This window comes from Plodia interpunctella, chromosome 4, assembly GCF_027563975.2.
Source record: "Plodia interpunctella isolate USDA-ARS_2022_Savannah chromosome 4, ilPloInte3.2, whole genome shotgun sequence".
In the NCBI taxonomy this organism is placed as follows: Eukaryota; Metazoa; Arthropoda; class Insecta; order Lepidoptera; family Pyralidae; genus Plodia; species Plodia interpunctella.
The window spans coordinates 11,596,756-11,616,772 of record NC_071297.1 but is presented as its reverse complement, the minus strand read 5'-3'; the positions used below and the strand labels follow the sequence as shown (position 1 = coordinate 11,616,772).

Here is a 20,017-nt window from a genome sequence, read left to right as displayed (position 1 = left end):
TTTTCAGACTACCTATATGGCGTGTCACAATTTGCCAACATGCAGCAGTTGGGTGAACCCAAACAAATTCGGGCTAAAATGTTATTCTTCGACCGACATTCGATTTTCGACAGAAATCTATAGACGATATAAGTAGTCTTTTGTTTCGTTGATATGAGAAAAAGAAGCGTTGTTTTATAAATGTTTGACAACATTATCGTTATCGACAAAGCGTTAGCGAAGCGTACACTTGTGTTCCGATTTAGAGGGTGCGAGTACGTAATTACAGGGTACTGTGAAAAAGACCCTAGGCCACAAAGTAGGCAACGCGCCTATGACACAGTTGATAGGCTATGGTGCACTTACCATCAGATGGGACGCATGCCTATTTGCTACCTACAACTTGGACTACCAAACCAAATATGTTCTTGTTCTATATTAATAACACAAGTAGAAAACCATGTTTGGCTAGAGCTGCCATTGACCTGCCAAGGAAGCTCTAGTTTGCCAGTTTACGAATATGAATCAACAAAGGAATCAACCCACATTACATCACGGCAATTAGCAACTGATCGATAAACTACCTACTTAGCGGGCTGTGGGTACTTATATATGTAATGTAATTATGATTACGTGATTTTGGTATTCAGCAACACTTTTCGCATAGTAATGTTAATGGGTTTAGACATGATTATTTAAATTTTATAGATATCTTTATAATATGTTTAATGGAAATTTAATGTTACTTCATAACGAAAAAGAAAATATTACTTAGTTAACTATATTGGCAGGAGTTGCTATAAGGGGCAGCAACTTGACAGTTTTAAATTTCAAAATGTCGTAATGATTGTCTCATCCCAATCCAAACTAGTATAATAAATGCGAAAGTAAGTTTGTTTGTTACCTCTTCACGCATTATCTACTAGGCCGATTGTTATGAAATATCGTCCACGTGTAGAAAATAACCTTGAATAACACATAGGATACTTTCTAACCCGAAATTCTCACGGGAGCGAAGCCCCGGGGCGCAGTTAGTAACAATATATATCCCGTACCTATACATATATAGTATAATACTATATTTGTCGGTAATGAATAGTTTGTGCCACTTGCGCGTAAAATATATTTATTGTATTGAACAAATCACTGCATTGCAATAAATGTGGTTACGGAGAACATCATTATAATGTTAAAATAAAAATTTGTTTTAGTTGTAAACTAGTACCATAACTAAGGATCAATGACAGGCAACACAAACTTTATTTACATGATTTTGTATATATAGTCATAACACTAAAAGTTTACAACATACACAATAATATATATTATATATATATATATGTAACAAACAATATATATTATATATATGTACATAAAATACAAATTAGGTTTGTCAGATCTTGTCAAATATAATTTTGTATAGGTGCAAGCTAAAACAATTTGGCACAGGCAGCGTGTTGCTAAGGAAAATCAATCATAATATCAGTAAACGTTATAATTCAGCTAATGACCGGACGCGTTCGTCTATTACACGGTATCGCATAACTACAGCGCCACTTTGTGTTTCCAACAAAGAGGTTTTTTTTGCGAAGATTATGTGGCATTACCAGTGACCCTGAAAATTGCTTCCGTGTCCTCTCCTTGATGTAGTTTTATTTAGGTACAATTGACAAAATGTAATTATTATTTTTTACTCGTACCATGTTATTTTTACTATTATTTTCATTACGAAATATTTTTTATCAAGTAGTATAGCTACCAATAGATCATCATAATGTTTACGTATCATAAACTTTGCGTGGGCGATAATATTTTTATTTTCAATTGGTATGTTATTCATATGTATTATTCTTATTATGTATTATTTGTATCTCCTTTTGGGATTCACGGCACATAGTCCGGTCCTTTGAGAGGCTTGCGTGGGGATATGGATCCAACACGTAGAGGCCCTTTGGAGAATTTTGATGTTGTGTAGGTCTCCCGCTAAGACCCACTCCCGGATATACCAATGAAATGATATGCCCATGAGCAGGTCTCGGCGGGAGTGTGAACTATTGCAGAATAATGGATAGAAGTACTGGTCTATAGAATGAAATTTGGATGGACTGAGAATGGGCTATTGCAAAGAGTGCGGTCACCTGCCATAATCATGATAACTGACTATTCAGTGGCAGGTGGTGACTCGCCGCTCACTAGATGGGCCCCTCAAATCAGTCGCCGTGATTGGCGACAAAGGGGCAACATTGACGTGGGCGGCTAAGGGTGTAGAGAGGTGAGTCTGCGGGGCGCGAAATCGTGGTGATCCAGTCAGACACCCCCGGCGTTATGACATTTTACACTTCCACCCTTCGAGCATATAGCTCTCGCGACTCCACTCTGGCCGGCCGATGAAGGCAAGCCAGAGGTAGGGGTCCTGTTACCTCTCGGTTTCCACTCCGACCTTAGGGAAGGAAGGCGGAGGTGAGGAACAGGGGCCTCCCCTGGGAGCACTCAGGTCCGTGGGGTCGCTACTCCCCAACAGCTCGCCACAAGCTGCCCTGCGGGCTTATGTATTATTATTATTATATGTATTATTATTTATTCAATTGGTATGTAATTATATTATTATTATATGTATTATTATTTATTCAATTGGTATGTAATTATCTTCTATTATAATTTTGAATTAATGATCCCTATAAGCAAAATATTTGTTTCCCAATACAAAATAATTGCTTTTCGTGTGACAATTCATTGTGATTGTTTTTAAAGTTATTATTATTGATTTTGAGGTATTTCTGTAAGGTCAAGTGATTGTGGCAGAGACAGTGCCCAAGACTATACTGAGAGGCACAAAGATCAGGAACATACCTATTCCTTTACTCCGGGTTGCCCGAAGAAATGAGGGCCTCCCGCGGTCTGGGTTAAGAGCATCCAAAGATGATTAAGTAAGTAACATTATCATACACTTTCATATGTTTGTGTCTCTTGCCCTGGAGGAAGAAATTCTGGAATTATCGCAACATGACAAAGGGGCTTTACCTATAGTTGCGTTCGAGTTTACATAAAATTAAACTTTTCAAATCAAATTGGATCTAGTTCTCAAGGGTTGATAGAGTAGGTATATTTATTTGCACATAGCGTAAGTTGTTTTAGTTCCTCGTGTAACGTGATGTGAGTTCAGGGTCAACGAGCAAAGAATTAGATCAGCTTGGCGTGGTGTGACGTCATCCCATCATCAGAGCTTCTTTATTGATTGCCATACTTCCTTATTATTGTCAATTCAATATTTCATGATAATTTTTTTATGGTTGACGTGACAAAGGTCAATTCAATATTTCACAAGCTTTTGATGAACAAAACTTAGCTAAGTATAACTAATAGTCTCTTGAATCGAAACATCCCAGATATCTTTTTAAATTGTCATAAAATTGTTATTTTGTGTTCTAGATTTCATTGTATTTTACCACAACAAGACGGGAAACAAAAGATAATAGATAGAAAAACGCAAGCTCTAAAAATGCCTAGATCCCTAAATCGTAGGTTTCGGGAAACAGCGACGCGGATCACGTTACAGACTACATAGGTAGTAACATAAACATTGCGTAAATAACAAGGCGTATGTCACTGTAGTAATAAAGCCGGATTGTGTCAGAAGGTGAAGGCCGCCGGCACCTGACGACGGCCGTCCGTTCCCATGACGTCAGGGGGGCGATGACGTCAGCACCTCGCCTTTATGCCCACTTTGCAGTAACAGGTGCGAAGTGATAGTGAGCGTAAAGACAGTCGTTAACTGTAGATAACCTCCTTTTAGCAACAGCGAAAAATAAACCTAACAGAATGAAAATAATTCACGGGCAGGGTACAGGTTACATTATTTCAGATTATTTGAGATGGGTTCGTTCATTTATGTAAACACAATGTTGCTGATATGTCATGGTGTGGTCCGAACTATTTTCGGTCACAGCGAGCGCTTTGTTAGAGTTTAAAATTTTAGATAAAACACAAACTTGCGAATTTAGATGAAAACTACCCGCGGACTACGGAACATTCAAACTAGTCCGGTTTTCCAATTGATGACAAGAATCATTCTTGTTAACGTTTTGGATATTGCCATGAAAGTATAGTCTACCTATGCCTATCAGTTTTTCAGAAAAGGGGTCGAATGTTTACACTATAATATGCCATAATCTCCATATAGCCACGTAAACTGGCGGTCGTCCCTTCACAATAAGGCTCCAGGATTCGAAGGGTCGACTGTTCTTACCAATAGCTAAAGCGGTTTACTTGGAAAGTTCGATGAAGTTCAACCAGTATCTACCTCTATTCCCAGACATATCTACAGACCGGTCCGACTGGAATCTAGAATCAAAGACTGCCAAGCTGGCGCCATGGAAGCTCTTTTTTATTTAAATCACCATATCAATAATCTTGACATTTGGTAAATATTTATTACTAGCAACCCGGACCGGCTTCGCACGAGGTCTATGAACCTTCGGGAATAAATTGTTTAAATAACAATTAAAATATCAAAATGCTTTGTTGATTAGAAGACAGCTTAGAAACAGACAGACGCAAGCGTGACTTTTATATTTAACTATGTAGTGAAATTTTCTTTCTGACTTGGCTAGTCAGAAAGAAAATTTCGTAGTTAACACTTGATTTTGAAAATGAGAAGCTTAGCATACACAAGTCCTACTAAGCGAAATTTGGGGATAATTACCGATATGAAGGGTTGCCTAAAAATTATTATCTGTTGCGATAAGGCCGTCTGACATTTTCCTTATGTTACTATGATTTGAAATATTCTTTTAATAAAGGATATTTGAAACCTATTGCAAATAACAGTCAAGTCCAAGGCCGAGCCTCGTCCGGCTCCCGGTTGCCAGGCGGCAGTCGTTAGTCTCACTCCATCTAACCTCAATCGGCAGCAATGCGACCTTGCATTAGTTCCGGAGATTCGGCTGACAGTGGACTCGTGAATATTATTGATGAAATTCATGGACTCGCAGACTGCCGCTCGGTATTTGCTGAGGATCTCTCAATCAGAGTGAAAACATACAAACTATGGGAAGCAAAAATGGTGCATATTAATGCATATTTGGTTAACTTCCAGAACACAATTTAAATGCAGTCCAAGTTATTTCTAAAGTAGATAAGTTATACCTACTCAGTCAGTAGGTATTAAATATATTTAAGGTAATGTTCATCTTCTACTTGATGCATCAGTCGATGAGATTTTTATGATTTAATCTAACCAAGTGTTTAAAATTTTGGTTTTTGAAAATAAATGATGTGAATACGGAAGATTTGATATGGGCGGCATAAACGAAACATCATAACTTTAAAAATCCACTCTAATTGAGCTTGCGTTGCAACCATTCACAATAAAATATAAAAACGAACATGAACTAAATAATAAACACATAAATTATAGATCTATCTCTCGTTTACAACAATAGAATATGGCGTCAACTTTATTTTTAAAATTCATCTTTTTTTTATGACACATATTTTATTTCTTTGAGGCCAGAGTAAATGAAACTATATTGTTTCGGACATCAAGTAAACCATACATGTATATACGTCTGCGGTTTTGTATTCGGATATAAAGGTCTATAATTCTAGTCATTAGCCGATTCAATAGTTGTAGTGTCTTATTACACTTTATACTTGAAAGTTAAATCGATTATTTGCCCTTTGGCTAGAATAATGTCAACGATATAATCTGGAAAGTCACCGGGAACTTCTTTTGCAATCGACTAGAACTTAGATAGTATCGCGCTAAACTGGTTTGGCATGTTTCTCGACTAGTTACGAAAAAAAACTAATATGTCGGCCCCTATATGCTTGCTCGCTTCCTGATTTAACTAAACTTTATTGTAATGACATGCAAAATTATTGTACAATTAAATATATTTTGATAAAGAATATAAATATTATAGGCCCTGAGCGCCGACTCTCTATGTCTGGTGACCTAGAGATATTTCTTTTAAATTATGATGAACTTAATTTACAAGAACACCTACAACTTCATGTTATAGTTCAGTAATATAGTCTGTCATGTAGATTGTATTCTTAGTTGCAAGTTACTGTTGTTATGGAAGATAGCTGGTGTAATAAACCAGGCACGCCATTAGAACCCAAATAAATATAAATTGCAGTGTCCTTGAGAGCGTTTCTAGTTATGTGTGTGTATATAATATATTTTCCACCGAGTCTTCAGTCTATACTGACATAGCTGCGCAATTAGATACTGTCCGTGTGTGACGAATGAGTAATCCTGAAGATAAAGCCACTTTATAGGATCAAACATGTTTCAGCACTGAATTGTTCGCTAAACATATGAGTATATTATATTTTCATTTATATGTGTGAGTTTCTACAATTAGTGCTTTTTAATGGAATAGTGGGCATACGAGCATGTTTCTTGTCCGTCTTGCCTGTAAGCAAACACCGCAGCCAATGGACACCAGTGATTAAGTACTTTGGTCATATCATATAGCTCGGAAAACTATCCGATAATAAGAATTCATTCTAGTACTAGTTCAAGACCATCCAAACACACACAGCCGAGCTGCGCGAACCAGCTAGGCGTGTCGTCATGCGATATGCGCCGACGCACACGCACTGATATTACAAGTATGTTTACATTAACTTAGTCTGCAGGAAAACTTATTTTACTTTATGTAATTAATTACTATTAATAGAATAGTAAATTACATCAATACTATATGATCAAGAATCGAATTCAGAACAACTTCTTTAACTTTTTAATGTTTACTTTTAAGAATAGTAAAGCTGTTAAGTCTAATGAATAGATAGGTAAGTATCACGTTATTTAATTACATCGCCCGGTTATTCACCGTAACACATCCTTGCAAAGTATACTTCGTGTTGGAGCTTATTATTTGCGTCGTTATTAACGAGATTAACATGTTACACCACAGACGTTACTAAGTTCACGTAAACATGCTGGGAGCTGATGAGTCACCACACGGCGCACCGGCAGACCTTGAGACGAGCTGCCTTGAAGCTGAACTTCGCAAAACATTCTCACTCATTATCCAACGTCATTGAGACACTTTTTACCACACAACTAGTTCTTTTTGAAAATAATGAAACTACCCAATAATGCCAAGGTCAGTAACTAAAATGTCGGTTGATAAAATATTGGTGAAATGTAAAAGAGATCTACTGTTCGCGCGTGCAGGCTACAAGAGGGTCGACTGATTGATTCATACATCAAAATCAAGTTAAGAAGAATCACTTAAAAAAGTAACACACTACCTTCTAGACTACCTTAAGAACACCAAGTTTTAAGATTCTTAGGTATCTGAAGTAAGTTTAATCTTAATTTGCTATCTGGAGCTAACTCTAGACCAGTGGCATAGCTATAGGAGGGCTAGACGGGGCGGTGCTCCGGGGCACCCATGCTCAGTGGGGCTCTCGGGTAGTTATGGTTACAAAGTATAGAACAAAGTCGCTTCCCGCTGTCTGTCTGTCCCTATATAGGGTGAAATCTTTAAAACTATGCAACATATTTTATCTTTTTAACAGATAGTGTGATTCCTGACGAAGGTTTATGTGTGTAATTATTGTGGATTTACTTTACACGAGCGCAGCCGGGACGGGCCGCTAGTAAAACTAATATTTTTTTCTACTAACATACATGTTTGGCAGAAAGCGATACAAATTCAAACAATGTCGGCCATTCATATTAAAAACATAAATTATTTAAAATAAAAAAATAAAATTATTAAAACAAAAATTATGACTATTTCGTGGCCCAAAATTATTCCATGTCATAGAAACATTGGCCATTGTTTCAATTTATTCTTTTGTATTATTAATTTTCAGAACAAAGGTTTTTAAATGGTTTAGTTGGAGCTCTAAATTATTTTCTGCTCCAGAGCCTTTGTGGAAAACTTCCTACGCTACAGCCACAGACTACGCAGTACCGTAGTTATTACAAATTCATTAACCAAAGGGCGATCGCTATCAGCAGGTATAAATAAAAAATAGCTCTGAATGATGTTTGAGATGGTGGAAGGTCAGTGTCGATCGAATTGACATAAATAGACAATGCGTGCGTCGTTCTCATTAATGTTGCGTTGTGTGATGTGGCGTGGCGTGGCGCTGTAGGACGTCCGTGTATAAATAGTTACCTACAATCGCCACACCTTGTTTTCAGCCGTGTTCTGGCTATGATCGCTTTTGATTATAATACTACTGAGTATAGTAGTAGTAATATTAATTATTATTATATAATAAAGCCCGTCTCGGCTTCGCTCGGGAAAAACCATAATAAATACACCTAAACCTTTCTCAGGAATCATTCTATTGGTTAAAACCGTATAAAAATGTGTCCGGTAGTTTTTGAGTTTATAGTGTTTATAGACATATGCGAAATTGGGGACCATTTTTTATAATATGTAATATAATTATTTTTTATAATGTGTAGAAATGATTCATTGTATATCTCCTATCGTTGTCATGATGAATGGATTGTAAGACTAATATCCTGGTATCACAGTATCCCACCTTGCGTCCACCACAGTGTCTGACGTGGTTCAGAACGTAAACCGACTATAATAATCGCAATCTGATTAGGAAGACATAGTTCCACTAAGCACAAGAATGATTTTTCTTTCGAACGCAGTCAAGTAAATCAGATTGCGCCCAACCAGTTGTGTCGTGGCGCTTGAACCACGCGGTCTCTCAATGTGGATGGTTTATTAATGACGTAAACAGAAATATTCGTAGTTATGAAAGCAATGAGCGAACTCAAGTTCAAACCGAGTTCATCGACCGTTACCAGTGAAAGTGCTGAGGAACTAGCAACACGTCAACACACACCACATCAGGTGGGCTATCGTATGGAATCACACTGGTTCCTTAGCAGAAAATAATAATATAGCTAGACAAATCCCTTAAAATACAGGTGATCTAACTCCATATGCCGTGGGATTTCGTACGAGCGGTGGCAATGGTGTGTGCAACAATGACATTCCCAGTGTTCACGTCAGGCAGGTTGCCGGTCGGAAAATCTCAGTCGCAGGTTTATTTTTTAAGCAAAATTTGGGGTTCGGGGCGTCACGTGCTCCGTGGGCGCAGCAAACAATGAAATGGGAAGCACGTTCAGATTAAATAGAGAATAATAAAGCTAAAAGTTTCCGTCATTCGAACGCACTAGGCAATCTAGAACTAGCTACCGAGTAATTTGGAAAATAAGTTCCGTCTATCATTATCGTATTCATGAGAATCTCTTACGTTTAGGCTCTCTTGATCGGATATTTCAGGATAAAAAACAAAGTAGGTAGGCACCGTTTACCGTTAAGTTCAGCGTTGCTATCTGTAAGACTCTGTGAAAAACTCACTTCTGAATCCACGCGGATATGGTTAATTGTGATTCTATAAAACTCGATTGAGCATTAGCGCTTGAATTAAACTCAGCGATTTGAACTATACTCACCCCGGAATTATGTCAAATAACTATGAGATGACGTATGTACTTACGATCCTTATTCATAAGTATTTACAATATAAAATATATACCTATAACTGGAATGCCAGCAAATAGTTACTTAGTAACAAAAGTGAATGTAAAGGATACTCTGAAGGTTATATCAATAAGTATTCACTTACCATCACGTACTATTCACCACACAAGACAGTTTCCCACCGGTCTGTTCCCTCGCCGGGTTGAGGAGGCCAAGGTAGCAGACACGCATACAATGCACAGCGCACTGTGCACTTTGCTTACCTGTAAACAACAAGGTTAAATTGTTAATTAAATTGACATAAGATATAACTAACCTTCTACGATGTTAATTTGAAGCGGTGGTGTCGCCTGTGGATCGAATGATCCCAGGTTCGAATCCTATTCATGCCACATGAGTTTGTATACCAAAATCTTCAAATTAAAATTTCCGTATCTCACAAATGTAAATAATTTTGTATAGTAGCGCCTATATTGTTCTTATCACATTCTTACGATTTTCTGAAGTTGTATGTATACATTACATTATTTTCATTTGCGTCAATGATATCACATCCATGTAATCTTTTTCAATGAATGTATGAATTTACTTTGCCGTAAGTATATATTTGTACCAATGCTGTAATTTTTGATCTAGCTTAATTCATAGTTTCATGTGGGCATATACATATATCATCATATGAAATCATTCATTGCGATATGTTATAATCAAATAAGTAAATAAGGCAGACAGCGGTGTGGGTGTGTTCTGTGTCACGATCTCGACACGAATGACCATATATAGGTTTGTATATATTACTGGCTACACCTTCAGTAGGCACACATACGACGTAACATAACATTTGTTTCATATTGTATTGTAACTGCTAGTTAGACAAAAACAAATAGAGCGTAGGGCCGCGTCGTGCTTGTACTCCTTTCATTCATTTTCAGATTTCTCAATTAATTTGAATAAAAATCCCCTTCTTGCACGTGGCAGTTATTTACGAAAAATATCGGTTCAAATAAACATTGGATATATCAGTAGGTCCTTATAGCTTAAGATATCTTCTCAGTTCATCAATCTCAGATGTAAGGCGCGGCGCCGGGCGTGACTCGCAATTCCGCTAATTGGAGCCGACGCGCGAATTGGGTTAACAGCGTGAGGCTACTCCACACACAGGTCGACACACGCCAAGGATGACCTTCTTATCGGTTTTACTTCGTTTGGATGAAGTTGATTTAATAGAGGAACCTAAATCTTTAATATGGCGACCACAATGGCGTAGTAGTCTCCCACATTCACCACGCTCGCCATCTGGGCACGCAGAATCTGGGTTCGATTGACAACGTGGGCAAATATTTGTACCGGTTTTCACAGGTCACGCAATAACGGCCTCGTGTGGTGGTTACCACACCAAGGTTAAATTTGCACAGGTTTTATAAATCAAATCAATTAAACTTACTGCAATAGAATATGTATAGATGTCTTATACATATAACATGGACTGTGTTTGTATTGTAGTAAGTATAGATCGATATCAGTAGTGCAATGCAAGGGACTTGCACGCGACAGTAGAGGTCGATGCGCCTGTAACATGGCCCGCTGTCTGTTTGCCGGCTCCACACTACCGCCGAACTCGGACAGATATCGACCCGAATTCGTGAACAGTGTAAAACACACTGTTCATGAATTCGGGTTACCGCAATGAAAACCAGCAACATATGCTGAATCCGCCAGGTTCGGCGAGCTGGTCCGCGCTAGTGTGCAGCCGGCATTACAAGCTTTGTGTCTGTCACGGTATTTTTACCGACCTAAAAATGGTGGAGGTTATCAATTAATCACGAAATTTTTATGTACCTGTGACTATAAATTAGTAATAAATTAACAAGGCTATGTCAGCTTATGTTATGACGACATATGACGATATACCATTTGACGACGGAGCCTCCATCCAAACTGATATTAGTTAGGTATACTGATTCTACTAAGTTTTTGAAGACCAGCATCAGCAAATAATTACGATGATAACATTTTATTGTTCTATTAGGAGATGCAGTTTGCACAATCATATTCAATGTTTGTTACTTATACAAAGACACTGTTTTTTTACTGAACAGACTACTCTTTTCCGTGTTTACAGCTTGTCAATTATGTTAGCATCTTGACGTAGGCTGGCCTTCAAGCATTTTATTTACGCGGTAGTAGAATACTAACAAATGAAAAAGTGATTATTACTTCGCTCATTATGTAAATTGGCTTCAAATTGGAAAACGTCCGCAACAAAATAAAAGTTAATTCAACTCTAATTGACAATCAGCAATACTGGCCAGCAAGAGGTTGGTATTGTACGTTATGTACATAGTGATAACTGATTTTAAACTTTCGCGTTTCATTACCGCAATTAATACATAATATGTAGTCATATCTTTACAAGTTACCTTTTTTCACAGCCTAAATAAACTATAGACTCGAGTGTTTGATGTAAATTTCACTAAGCAGTCCTGAGAAAAAGGGTCTTGACAAACTTGATCTTAAAATTATTTACATTTAAAATACGGAACCCTACAAAGCTAAGTGGTTACCTAGCTAGTAGTTAGGCCAATATGAATATTTTTCGTTGGTGTTACCTTTAATATGTGAAATCTGGCTGTAGCCCACCACCCCGCCCGCTGTGTTTAACCTAGTGTCATTACAAATTTAAGTCGGCCCAGCAATTTAGCCGTGAGAGCGTATCAGTCAGATATTTTATACAGACAAACAACTTTCGTATTTGTATATATTAGTATGGATTTGCCATTGAGTCAGCTGGAATACATACATTACTACGTAACTAATACTCGACACACTCGGTACTTTATGGTTAGTTCTGAAAGATAAGTCATTAAGAACATTGAAAAATGAGATTAATCGTACTTGACTCTTGAATTTTTAAAAAACACAATTTGTATTCGAACAGTTAAAGAAAGGAAAGCAATAATTACACAAAACAAAGACAAAGTTTGTGACCGCACGTTGATGTATGGTGGCTTGCCGCCATCATTTCAGATAATCTACTGAACGTTGAACTCTTGTTGTTATTGTGTTCGGTTAACTCTAATTTGCATGGTTATCGCAGGAAATGTTAGTTATGAGGGCCACAAATATTGAGGACGTAAAACAGGGCCAGAACACGGTGACTACGTCTCGTAAATACAATGAAATATACATACATATTGCATCACGAAAAATAGACTCAATCTGGTGTGAAAGGTGTATAATTATTGATATATATATATATATATATTAGTATATGCCTATATATTTTTATAGCATAGTGGGTAAATGAGCATGCGGGTTGCCTGATGGTAAGTAAACACCGCACCCTGGTACGGGTCACCGATGCGTTGCTGACGTTTTGAGAAAGCGATAGACTTTTTCTTAAACCAATGTCAAAACTGTTAGGGAACACAGCTGAGGGAAATTTCATAGTTAAGCACAACACAGGAAGAATATATATGAAAAATAGACTGTAGTTGAACGTCAAGATGATGACGGGGTAGAATTTCTGCTTACGGAATTATTGTGAAAGAACTGAAGAATATACAGAAAAAGGAAAGAGAGTATCAAACTACTGGATTATGAATCGTATTCGTACCTAACTGATGACATCAGTAAACAACCGGAATATACTGCATTTGTTCGTGCGTATCTGCGTAAAAAAACTCATGAGTATTATCAACAGCTTCATTATTTTAATCGTTTCTTTACTAAACTATCATAATAGTAATATCTACAACTACAAATAAATAAGAGCTGCAAGTGCCAGCGGTATAGACTCCTGGCATTGCAACACCGCACTGCCACAGACAGTTTCCAAACAAAGATATCTAATCTCGCAACATATTTATAGACATTGGAAATAATACCGACTCAGGTGAGTTATGGAAAGACAAATAACATGTTTGTTCCTACCCACCTTATATTTTATCACAGCGATTTCGTATCTTAGAACACCAATGACATAATTTTAAGGCCTTCACAAATATACTAATTGGAAACAAGCGTTCTTTCATAATTTAATTGACTCAAAATGTTATTCTCTTTTTGTTTTTGTGTGATTTGATATTGTGATAAATTCATAAATCTGGTTTAGCTCACCGGATGGCACAAAATGACAGCTTTACAAGCAATTGGTATCACGCGTCTCCTTCCCGATCTGGAGGCCTACCGCGATGCATACAAACGTGTAGCACGTTACTAACGTCCACATGCTGTCTCTTATACTCTTATCGTATACGCATCTTGTAAAAAAAAAGATAGTTCGTGTGGACGCAATGACACGCTGCGTGTTCTGTTTCATGGTGCAGCCCCCTGAACAGTTCTGATATGTGAAATGTATGTATGCATAACTCTACCTTTAAGTAGCATGATTCCGATTTCGTTTCTCACAAAGGGACCGTTTGTGGACTTGGTTGTATAAATAAAAATAACAACAGACACGATTCTCCCGTCCATCAGGCAACAGCCGTGACCCAAAACTTTTTAGATCAAGGTGCAGAGATATCGCAGCTTTATGATTTGTTTATGATTTATACAAGAGCCCGCAATAAAACAATATGGCGACTTGATCTTACGAACTGTTACATTCATCATTTTAATGTTCGGCTGCTGTCTTGTTATAGCGCAGATTGAGAGCTGCGCTTTATTAAACTATATCGGGTTGTGTCTTCTTTTTTATGTAACAAAGCGGTCCCGGATAATATATTATACACCCAAACCTTCCTCAGCAATCACACTATCTGTTGATGAAAACCTTACAAAAAAACGTTCTGAAGTTTTTGAATTTACCGCGTTCTTACAGACGCTTTTATTACGTGAATAATTTTATAAAAATCCAAGATTCGTTTAGTCGAATTCACGTCATATATTTAGGTATAGACACAGACTTACATATTCCTTCCATATTCTTATATATTTGAATTCTAGTTTTTTTAGCTGAGTAGCTCGACTTCGGCCTTTCTGCACCTTATCTTCGTAATGTTTAAATGCCATCATGATTATTCGTATCGAATAGATCATGACAATGACTGTGCAAAAGTTTATTCTGGAATACATACTCGCACCTACATCGATAAAGTAATATTTCAAAACAAATGATCATTGGATTTTTTTTTATTTCATTGGTGGAAAATTATACAATACCTTGCAACATTTTACCTAATTTATCTAATTAAGTAGGTATATTAAGTGCCGATTAATGTCGGTCAGCATTCTAACTTAATGACATAACGCGTCGCGTGCGAATCCCTGTAAAATTGTGTGAAATATCGAGCTACGACGCGCGAAATACAGGAGCGGCTCCCGGTTTGACGTCAATGGAGTCCTGATTTACTGCTGCAATACTTCGAACGTGACGTGAAACCTTTTCAGGTAGAACTTGTGCTCAAACTTGTTAATGTTGACATCAATTACGTAAATTGTACATAGGTACAATTGATGCTAAATAAAAGCAGAGAAAATTGGCGTAGACGGAAGGAGGTGACGGAGGGCTGCAGACGATGATGATAAAAATAATTAAACTATTGAATTTTAAACTTTTTTAGTATAATTTGTCTCGATGACATTGGAAATGAAATCCGATCCTAACCAAAGTATTTTATTATTCTGAAAGCTTGACGGTGACCCCTTCAGTCGAAACTATACATAGACTTTATAATGAAAACCTAATACGAGACGAGATTCGGTTGCAATTTAAGGTTTTAGATTAACTTTCCATATATAGGTATATTTTTTGAATTAATACACGTATATAACGTTAAGTTCCACCACAACGTAGCTTCGAAAATACTCTGCCTCGATAGTAACGCGTGCTTCGCGTGTCTTCTGACAGACAAGGTCGGAATATTTCGGTGAGCCGTTGATAAATTTGACTTGAATGTACTTTAGAAATAGAAATGATTTTGTGACATACTGAATAAAAATTATTGGAGAATTCTACCATTCATAATTTAAATTTGAGAACCGACATGGCACAGTCGGTGTCCATAAAATGTTGTCAAATTAATATTTTATTATATTAATAAAACTTATGTAAATAGAGAAGAATCAGAATTTAGTTCATTGTCTATTGATATAGATAATAATATTCACATGAGATTCTTATCTCGTCTCCTCTTGGAGACGAGTCCAAATCTACTTCAAAATTAAAATTCACAATTTTAAGTTGAATACCAAACATTTATAGAACTTGTTTGTAACACGTGTACTATCGACGTATAGAATAAACAAATTACGTGAATGTATAACAGACACTTTAAAAGTTTTTGCTAAAAATATGATTAAAACTTACAAGCGATTGTTTACTCCTCTATCCAAGCTTTAAATAAATGCTTCAGGCCTCGTGAAGTGTATACGCGATTAAGTAGATAAATGCTTGAGTAATTAAATTAGAATATAACACACTATAAACTCTACAATGTTATGTACACTATACCATATATGTAGATCTTGTAGATCTTGACTATACCAATGTAAATATTTTTGGTAGAGTAGGGTTTAAGTAGTTGACATCAGTAAGAGATGCATCCTCCTAAGTTGCATAAAGAACTTTGAATTTGAGAAGAGTACTAAAATTTGATGCATTTTACCACACCACGATGTATAGATATATCTGTTTGATGCTGTGGCTGACCGGTGGATAGTGCCAGATGGCGTCAAGTCCACCATTTGTAAATATATTTCTTAAATCTTGTGCAATTTAGTTCTAAATAAGTAAATAACAATAGCAGACACTATCACTGGTCTGCTACACCGGCTAGGGAAGTATAAACGCCATGCAATAAGTAGCCCTGTGTACTGCAGTGAATTTGGACAGGTTGACGTGTAGCTAACTGTACATATTCAAACGCTGCAGTAAATTTGCCAAACAATACGGCGCTATTCAGGTCACACATTTGGTCACGGCGGCGCGGGAGCAGGTCGGCGCGGCGGCGCGGCACGATATTCCAGGTGGAGAATAGGAGAAAGTTTCGTTTTATGGATTGACAATTGTCATAACCGAAAAATTACCAACTGAACGATTAACTTACGATATAATAAATATGTATTCTATTAAAGAAAATACCTACTTAAATATATTTTTATCTGGTAGCATTTAATAGGTTGTATTTCGATGAATGTAACAATATGGTCCTTTGTTGTGGACAACTTAGATCTTTGTTTAAATTTAAAAAAAGATAATATTTAGAGGTGTGTGTTCGTGCGGCGAAGTCTGCAGGGTGTTCAGTCGTTTTTATCATTATAATAATCGTTAATAATGTAATACGCATTATTTGAAAAGACAATAATTTATTTAACGCCCAAATTGAAATAACTTCTTCATATTACATATCTACGTAATATGTCTTAAAATATAATTCGTGAAAATTCAAATTTCTTTATTCGTAGAAACGTGAAGCCACAAAATAAAACACACAACATTCGCGGAATGATCTGCTAGTTATCTGTTTGCAGATCGGTTCGCAGTTTGTTTAGATTGATTTATACTAATTGCAATAATTAGCCAATTTAGTAGCCACTTCCAGTAGCTAGGTGTGGAAAGTTTAAACGAGTTTTCCGAACTCATCGCAATATAATTAGAGACACCAAAACAGGATGTAACTGTTTCCTGATATCGTTTAACCTTAAAACTATCCCTGGTGTCGGCAGGGCGTGGCGGGACTGGCGGGTCTTGATATTGTCACTGGAAATGCGCTGGACTAATGACATTAAGACAAACACCCGAGATTGACAAAGATGTCATAAACTGAGGAAGGCCTGCACCCGTGTGGCAGAAAAAGGTTGAGAAGAAATCAAGAATAATTCATTGGGAATTTATCAGGATGTTTTGAAGTACATTTAGCGTTGCGAGACAAAAAACTTGAATCATAATATGAGATCATAGTAGGTACTAGAAAAATAAACAATAACAAACTCGTTGATGTCTTTTTTATGCAAATAAAAAAACACAACGAAAATGAAGTTGATACAATTTATTACTTTTTTTAAACCCGTTGAGATTGGTGTGAATGTGACACAGATTGACCTCTGGTTGGATAGCGGCGACCGCGGATCAATTACGATCAGTTTCCGTTTCGCGCTGCCCATAGCCCCCCCGGGCTGGGGTTGGTAATGGAAACGATTTAACTTCTATTTGTATTACACAAATGTTGTTGGTGGACCGTAGACGACGGAAACCAATTACTATCAACCGAAAATAAATAGTTAAACTTGAAATAGAACGGAGGTTAGTTAATTGCGATAGTTCGTGAAAAAGTTAATGGTTAAATGAAAATACTAATACATTCCAAAATCAAAGCCAAAGTATTCTCATTCTGAATTAGATCAAATTTTATATTTCAAAGTAATTACTCAAGAAGCTACGAACTACTGGAATTTCAGAACGACTGCTACTGAGAAGAAATGTAAGAATATAGTATATATATATATTACACAAATTAACATGAAAGCCAAATAGAATATAAGTAGAGTGTGGATAATCGCTAATAACAACAACTTGACCAATCTAGTGTAAATAGCTTCATATATTGTAGCGGGACGTCTTTCGTGGCGCGGACTCATTACCACATAAACATGTCACTGACAAATCTACATAACATATTGTGTTATCACATTATATCAGCGAGGGCCGCCCAGCGGTGACCAAGGACAGTACCTTACATTGTGTATTCATCCCCTGTACTGAAATAGTAGCGTACCTACCTACATAGCGTACCTCATCCTCAACAGCCATTTATACGTCCCCACTGCTGGGGCACAGGCCTATACGGATGGATAAGGAGTATGGGACCTGACCTACCACGCAGACACTTTGCGGCTGACTTTACGGATTGGGTTTTAACGAATGTAAACACAACCGGGAACGTGCCTTCCGAGGCATGGACGAGCTGAAGATATATGCAGACATTTTTAGACATTTCTCCCTCTCCTATCTGCTGCGACCCCACACGTAAATTAATCTATATCAATCCTATTTTCATGTAACGTTGTGTCAGCACAGCACGTCCAAGAGAAACGTAACTACAGGGTCGATGCAGCGTCATAAATTTTAATAGTATATAAGCTAGAGTTACGTAAAATGAAGATGTAATATATCTCACTAGTATCATTTACCAAATCAACTGAGATTGTGGATCCAACATTGGTGATGGGAGTACTCCCCAAATACCGACCATTATGGATGTCTTAATCGCCACTATTACTGCGCGTTGAGCACCTCCACATGTTTACGCCTAAATTCGTAAATGGATAACGAAACTCCTGCCTGCAAACGACCTGTCTGTTCGCCTTATTCCATATTCTGTGGTGCATGTAATACAACCGCTTGCGAAACCCACCTTTCAGCTGTGGACTGTCATATTTTTCTATTTATTTAGTTTAGCTGTTAAATGTTAACGCAACACCTGGACAAACACAAGTGACGCGCGCGCCGCCTTTTGTTATATTTTTAAATGTCTGTGTCGGCATAATGTAATTTAAATTTTTCTAGAAGAATCAATTAAAAGTACCTAATGAAAATAACAAAAATGATTTCACGTCTTATAATATTCACAATAGCCATTATTTATGAGGTGCGTTGAAAATGAAACAATATTTTCGGTTTATGTTTGAAACAGTCCTTATAATATAGGAAAATTTTAAATTTCCGCACACAATGTTGATATGTTTTTGTTCAACAAATTCAAGAAATGTGAAAAAAATAACTATAAGAATTCTAATAAACATTTGCCTTTTCTGTTCAATACAATGCAATTTATCCATACTAATATCACATAAAGAAATGATATGTATTTTTGTTTGTAATGAATAAAACTACTCAGCCGATTTTAATGAAATTTGGTACAGAGACAGATGAAACCTTCAGGAGTAACATAGGCAATAACATAGGTTTTTTATCTTACCCGAGTGAAGCCGGGACGGGCCGCTAGTATGTTATATAGTGCTGTTATACACATATATTGTATCATCAATCGAAGGAATTGAAACTGGACATAAAGTGAACTACAGCCCGCACTGTAACGAACTACTTTAAATAGTGCAACAATTTATGGGTTTAGCACCACCAGTTTAGTTACGGCGCGGCGCTGTTACTACAATCCAAACAGAACCGCTTTGATCGTAATGGCCGTGTAGTCATTACTAGTGCGTTCCTGTTTTACAAATTGATACATGAGAAGTCTTATGACTTTGACAAAATAAATAAACTTTAAGTTTAAGGCCATCAATTGTCCCTCCATTTCTTCCGATCAATGCTCAACATGTTCTATTGCGTCCACAAAATTTTCCAATTCTTAAGCAACGCTCTCTCTTCTTGTCAGATCTTTGCCCACAATTGATCAGTCTTATTGCTTGAACTGGCGATCAAACGGTTTGTTGCGAGACGAATGCATTTGGTGCGGTCACCAAATGCATTCGTCTCGTCTCGTCGGGCCCCTCACATGTGTTTTATGTGAAGAGTTCATACAGCTTGATCAATTGCCTTCCTCCTTCCCTATTCATATCTCGTATCTGCCTCTCCGGCGCCGATGCTCCAACAT

The 20,017-nt window shown here is 37.1% G+C and overlaps 1 protein-coding gene across 7 annotated transcripts in view; it reads right to left on the bottom strand.

Moving 5' to 3' along the window:
• LOC128669136 (phosphatidylcholine:ceramide cholinephosphotransferase 2-like) overlaps positions 1–20,017 on the bottom strand; it is an 82,908-nt gene that overhangs the window by 54,899 nt on the left and 7,992 nt on the right. For 5 of the 7 annotated variants that reach the window (XR_008404612.2, XR_008404609.2, XR_008404607.2 and 2 more), the window contains one exon: positions 9,607–9,724. The exons of 1 other annotated variant lie outside the window; for it this stretch is intronic. The gene's annotated coding sequence lies outside the window, so the exon portion shown is untranslated. Of the gene's footprint in view, positions 1–9,606; positions 9,725–13,077; positions 13,100–20,017 lie in introns of those variants that run through there. One more of the 7 variants, XR_008404611.2, reaches the window with a different exon arrangement.